This window comes from Brienomyrus brachyistius, chromosome 16, assembly GCF_023856365.1.
Source record: "Brienomyrus brachyistius isolate T26 chromosome 16, BBRACH_0.4, whole genome shotgun sequence".
Lineage (NCBI taxonomy): Eukaryota > Metazoa > Chordata > Actinopteri > Osteoglossiformes > Mormyridae > Brienomyrus > Brienomyrus brachyistius.
Window position 1 is genome coordinate 5,907,153 of NC_064548.1, and position 6,989 is coordinate 5,914,141.

Consider the following 6,989-nt stretch of genomic DNA (forward strand, 5'->3'; position numbering starts at 1 on the left):
TGTACTTATGGTGCAGATTAAGTACATCATAACACGCTTACCTGATAGTTGTCTACGGACCTTGGTGTGATGCCAAAGCCCTGAAACTGTTTGCTGGTGGCGGATGAAGTCGCCGATGGGTGGGCCTGTATTAAATCAGGGTGGGCCAGAGTTAAGCTCCTTACTGAACAATTTCTTAATCAGGCTTAACTTTTTACAATATGGTGGCCATTACCATAATACAGCCACAAATGTGGTGTCGGACTCACACATAAACACAGAAAGTTGACGTGGTGTCAGTCACCTATGAAAGAGAAAAAGTTCTGAATATTATTATTATTGATACATAATTCAATTAATTCCCAAAAACAATCCTCACTCAATTTAATTTGTGAAAAATTACATTTTGAAAATCGTTCATTAATCTGAATTCATCGTTTATTAGTCTGAATGGATGGGTCCATCTGTCAGTCTGGCACAGCCATAGATCTGCCGCTGCCTGTAAGCATCAGGACAACATAAAATCCAGCAATTTCTGAGGGCATCCAGAACCAGAGACATGAGAAGAAATGTGAATTATAAACGGGAGAGTATAAAAGTCCATTCAGTAGATCAGAGGTGGACATTTCAGGTCCAGAAAGTAAAAATCCAGACCATGATTTTGTTTCATCCAACCAGTTGAATATATACTGTAGATTCACAGTCACAGAGTACTCAACTGGTTGGATTAAACAAAATCCTGGTCTGGATTTTTACTTCCTGGACCTGAAATGTCCACCACTGCAGCAAAGGTTCCAGATTCGAGATTTTCTTTATCACATGCATAGTTATACTTGTACAATTTGCTGTAAAATGAAAAAGTATGGAAAGAGTATGAAAGCCCACTCTTCTCATGTATCATAGCCATCTAGGTCTTCAGTGAGCCCTGTGCATCCTTGTTCTTAGTGAATAGTTATTCTAATTGCATTTTTTTTTATTTATTGGCATGCAAATAAGCTTAGTAGCTTAAGAAATATTGCACAGTACTTGAGCTTTTTGATTCACAATTGATAAAGCTCTTGGGATTGGATGCTGGCTTTCTGATGCCTTTGTTTGTAATAACAAGGGATGGAGCAAATGTGCCTTGCATGATAGGTCTTGTAAAGATCACTTTTGCTCTTGTTGAAGCACTTTTTTGCTTGTATCCACTGAAGCTTCTCTTTCTTTTCTAATGAGCGGTTGAGGCTTACAGAAGTACAGCGGGCCTCACGCTTAATCAGTCCGTCAGGGTAAAGGCAGAAGCAAGCGTGGGAGTGTTTAGGGCCCCTGACCAACATCAGAGCCTTCTAGCAGTCCTGAGGTCCATGAGGGCTTGGCAGACCCTCTCTCAGCCATACAGCACAAGCGCGAACAGCAAATACTAACACACAGGACACAAAGTTCATGTATTTTCTTTTGATTATTTTTGGATGGTGGTTTACCGCGAGGAACGCTGAAGCAATTGTCAATTTATACATAACCATGGGTTGGATGGTGGCTGGGGGGCACGCTTTTCGACACACAAGGATTAGTGAGAAATGATTCTTCTCTATGGGGTCAGGAACCTTAACTCAGGAAGTTCTCTTCGAAATCCACCAGCTGTGTTAATGAGACCCTGTTTAGATGTACAATATTGCAAATGAACCAACATGTACAACGTTCTATTGCAATACTCATAATTGGATCGTTAGGGAATTGGCATTAGGCTGTTAAGCTGAGGTATATGGCTGTGTGGGTCTCTTCTTCAGTCAGTGCTGGTGTATCAAAACCTGTTATTCACCTCTTAAACTGAGACTGTTTTCCTAACTTAACATGACCAAAAGGAAATGTCTAGTATAAATTATGCTAAATTTAGGCTTAAAAGAAAAATGCCTTATCTTAGATCTTTAGCAATACCTGTTCGCATTAAGCTTATTTCTCCAAAAGAATGTGTCATAAACATAGAAAGCAGATTCATGTAAAATATTCATTATATATGAAATATGTATTTGGTTCTGAAAACCATAAATAGATTATAAGTAAGGATTGCCAACCATTTTTTCAATGTATAATTCTAAAATTTCAGTGCCATTTCCTTCAATGCGTCAGTTATCCAACTTTCCTTTGTAACTTTCGAACTTTCCTCCATAACATAATATAACTGTTTCTAAATGAGTTTGATCAGGGGTGCATTGTCTTCTTTCTCTTGGTACAGCAGCTGTTCTGGAACATTCTAACAGTGTCACGAGGCTGAAATTGTATTCAGAAATGTTAGTCTAATTTGATATTTCTGTGTCATACCCGGGTGGTGTGGTGTCTCAGTGTGTATCACTATTACTGCACACCTTCAGGGTTCAAATCCTACCTCATCTGTGTGTGGAGTTTGCATGTTCTCTGCATTATGCATGTTTCCTGCAGGTTTCTTCCTGTCCTGTCTAATTTGCCGATGTAGTGTGTGACCAGCAATGACTGGCATTCTGTCCAAGGTGCCCTGTGCTGGTTATGGGGTTGGAAGATCGATGTGACATACCTGAAAATTAGTCAAATTCAGTACATGCATTGTATTTGTACACATTGTATGTGGGGCAGCCAACTTAAGCTTTGTGTCCCACAGTTGATTAAATGTGTTTAATTCAGATGATGCTTCCTAATACTCTGAGAGTGATTTAAATGTTGGATAAGATCATGACCATTATCTCTGTTTACATCATTTACATCTGGCTCAGTGTTTACCTGGCAGTTTCCCCAATGATCCGTCTCTCCCTTCTGTGAATTATTTTGACCTTTTTCGTGTGCCAAGCACAGAACCATAAAATTTCCAGACATTGACGAGGCACAGAAGCAGATGAGGAGTTTGAGGCCGTAAGATGAGAGACTGATGATGTGGCGTGATTGGCAGCCTTTTCTGCGCTTTAAATTTACTCAGCAAAATTAGAGTCCGCTGACTGAGGAGGGGAGCAGATGTCCCCCCGTCATTTGGTGATCAGTTATTAAGCCGTAATTGTGACGTTTTTCTGAGAAGTAAGCTTCCTGGCAGGCAGGAAATCACTCCTTTCAGAGACATGAAGTTGCATTTCACAATTGAACGTCCTTAACCTCTGTACTTCATAGGCGGTTGTCACCTGCCAAGGATAATTTTTTAATTATTATTATTATTATTTTGTTTCGATGCCTGAAAGTGATGAAACCTGGAATGTTTGTCAGCTATTGTGATTAACAGCAGAGTAGTATTATTATCAATTCTAACACTCCTGTTGTGGAGAAAAAAAATCTTTGATAAGAGTTAAGAAACATTCCAAATGACATCATGTTGTTGTCGTAGGTCCCCGTGTGGGGGACTGCGACAGCAAGTAAAGTGTGTATGGAGGTGATGAACTTCGACACCCCCACACTCCTTTGAATCCACTGCTAGAAAATCAGCAGCTGGAGAATCCGTGTACTGCTTCAAAGCCTGACTATAGTCACATTGGCATGAGTAGGGGGGAGGTGTGAGGGTCCAGAGAGGCGATTAGGGGAGGTGTCCCGTTACACGGCAGAGTTGCTGATTGTACAAAAAACAAAACAAGGAAAACTGCAAGCTGCAGTTTTACTGGACAATTAATTGTCATAGAGCTGTCTCTAGGACTTTAACGAGCAACGATGTGGGGGAGCTACGTAAATGGTGGGATGCATCACTCATCCCTGTGACGGACTCATGTGATGCTGACTAAGCCTGCTCACTTTCCCACAAAACACAGCTGTAACAACTGCGACCCCTGATCGCTGGCTAGGCAAACTTACTATAAGCTTTCTTTAAAGATATAAGCTATTAATAAGAAGCACTGGCAGACAGCCCCTATAAGGAGAAATTAAATTATATATGAATATATATTTTTATTGTCTATATTTGTCAAACGTAGTAGGAGAGTGCTGAATGGAGAATGATTTTAGCCTTTGGATAAAGATGCACAGTTCTTACCTATGACAACATGATCAAAGGCTTCAGGTCTGTGTTGATACATTTCGTACAAAACAGCAACAAAACAAGAACAACAATAATAATCATATAAGATGTGGTTAAGAGCACTGGCAGTTTAAGCTGTCAGGCAGAGCCCTGCTGTAGTACCTTTGAAAGTGGTGCTTAAATGGGTCATTTTGAATTAGAGATAGGTAGCTAAATGTCAGCGTTATGTGTAAGATTCAGGGCATGACCGCACCATCCAGGGAGGCCTCTTTAGAGAGGAAAGCCGAAATGTGGTCTCTGCATGTGGGATCTGTCCTCCACACGCCATGCGAGAGCCCCTCTTTGAACCCCCGAGCCTCCCGACAGCTGACCCATCCCCTACACGGCTCACTGATACAGGACTAATTTCTCTGCCCCTTAATACACTGGGGAGAGCGCTACGGTGCCAAAGAGCACCATTGGTGTGCCGCCACACTGAGCGCGCTCAGTGAGGCACTTTTAAAGACCTGAGAGCTAACTGGTGTACCATTGCCTAGTACATTTTCCAGGGAGCCGCCAACTATAACCTTACTAAAAAAAAAGAAAAGTGTTAATGGTGCTCAGCTTGTCGCAGCACCTGACAGGGCGAGAATGTGCTTTGAGCAGACTTCCCTGGGTCCTTTTCTCACTTAAAAAATTATATCATAATCACCCTCCTCCTTTATAATGGCGGTGTAGGGTTTGTTTCCCTATGTGTCAGTCGCTGGTACATTCACACTGTATCAGGCACCTGTTTATCATAGACAGTGGAATACAAATGTACAATATGGACTTTCATATATATATTTGTGTGTGTATGTGTCTGTGTGCGTGTGTATATATATATATATATATATATATATATATATATATATATATGAAGATAGATCAATGGGAACCTCTTTTTCTCTGCTGGAGTTTTTTGAGAAGCTCATTGGCTATTGTACATGCTAACAGGAATAAGTAACATCAATCTGTAAAGACAGGAACAAAACACTGGGATTTTTCTTGCCCCATTTGCTGTATCTTACAGTTAAACCTAACATCTGAGGCTGTACTTTGTAAACAGGAATTGGCTATCTTTTGGAGTTTTAAAATGTTATCATTTCATCCACAAATCCATTCAAGACAACCACCAAATATCAAATGCAAACAACAGTCATGTTGCGAACATTTCCGATTTATGTTCTTCCCATAAATAGTTACCAAAAAAAGAGCTGGCATTTGCTGCCATCTAGTGGCTAGTAAAATTTTACAACAATGCCATAATTTTGCAGATACGTGGGGTGTACTGTAGTGAGCAAAATAATGGAAATAGTTAACAATGTCAAGGACTTAATAACGAGGAGTGGGTACCACTTTGCAACAAGGCTTCATTTTGCCACTAGTAAATGGTAGTAACTAATCAATTTAATAAACTGTTATACCTTGTTTAAAATTGTATACTAACAATTCACAAAGTGTTACAACCTAATTAATAACCAGGTTATAAACCATTCATAAACTCTTCGTATGGGTAGCCTTATTGTAAAGTGTCACCCTTTGGCTTCAGACTTTCTTGTGATGCCATAATACAAGTTTTCGGTCACTCATCATGGAATTTGAGCTACTGATCACAGGCACTGACCTGCCGAGCCCTTTGCACACTGTTATTCTCAAGTAGTTTCAATGAGTTTGAGATGTGGTGACTTGGGAGTTGGTAGAAGGTATTTTTGTGCTCATGAAACCACTAAAATATAACTATTTAATCATCATGATGGAACAGTTCCTGTCCCTGAAGTCACACAATCAAAGGAGTTCATGGCCTGAAATGGTTGTGCATACTGTACCCTTATGGACTTCCCACCAGTTATCTTTAATCAGATATAATCCCAAATGGATGTAACAGAAATGGTGACAACTCCATTGCTAAAAGATTCAGGTTTTGTGCTTGGTACACTGAGGTTTGGATACAGGCAGACTTGGATTGCTCCCCTTGCCCTTAATTCCAGCTGACAGTGTACGTTCCTTTGCTGATTCAGTTCGGTGTTGATGTTTGAGGCTGTGCTTTTGTGGTGGCCATCCATCTATGTCGCTGAGCTCTGATTTGTCACCGTTTGTCCTCTTTGCTGATTCAGTTGGTCTGTGTGCTGTCAGGTTTTTTGAGACCGTTCCTCTTGACATATTAAATAATTCTGTGGTTTTCGTGGCAGCCATAGTTCAGGCATCGACTGCTATAATTGTAATTTAGTCACTTCTAAGTAATTTTTCATGTGGTGTTTTTAATATTTTGTCCACCTCCTGCATCATAGTAATGGATTACAGATAAACCATCCTATCAAAAGTGAAACAAAGTCTCACTCCGCAGGTTCCAGGGCCTAAGAATTACTTCCCATACATAAATGCATACCTATATTTGGAATGACATTAGGGAAAACTTTACTTAAAAATACTCAGATTGACTGCACTATACTCATACTCATTCTGGTTATATTTACAGGTAGACAATTTCGCTAGCAATTTCTAATCTAATCGTTTCTATTTGAAATTATTTATATTCTAAAATTGTGTCAAATTACAAACACTTTTATGCCAAAGAAACAAACCTGTTTAATTTTAATGTTTCAGACAAAAAAACTATTTTTCTGAATAAATTCAAGAGCCTGTGGATGGCAAATATCAGGGTTTCTGTTATTGATCATAAACCAATGTCTTTAACCACTGTGACACCTGCTGGTTAAAGATGAAACAGTGTAGAATATCGAGCTACAGCTGCTACCCAGCCAAATGCTGAGAATTATTGCAATTACAGTAGTTCCCCTGTATGTGGCCATGAGTATATCATTCTACAGTACTGTGCTTTCTCTATTGAATGAAAGGGAATCTGATGTTTTAGCTGAATTCCCAAGAGCAGATAGAGCAATGAAAAAATATCCTGTATCAAGAAATGACAGAGCAACAAGGGTTTTTTATAACCCTCAAAGAACAAGGAAGCAACGGAGAACACAGACTATTCCTATAGTATACAGTGAAAAATATATCACATAAGTGTACATAAGTTGTAGTAACAGTC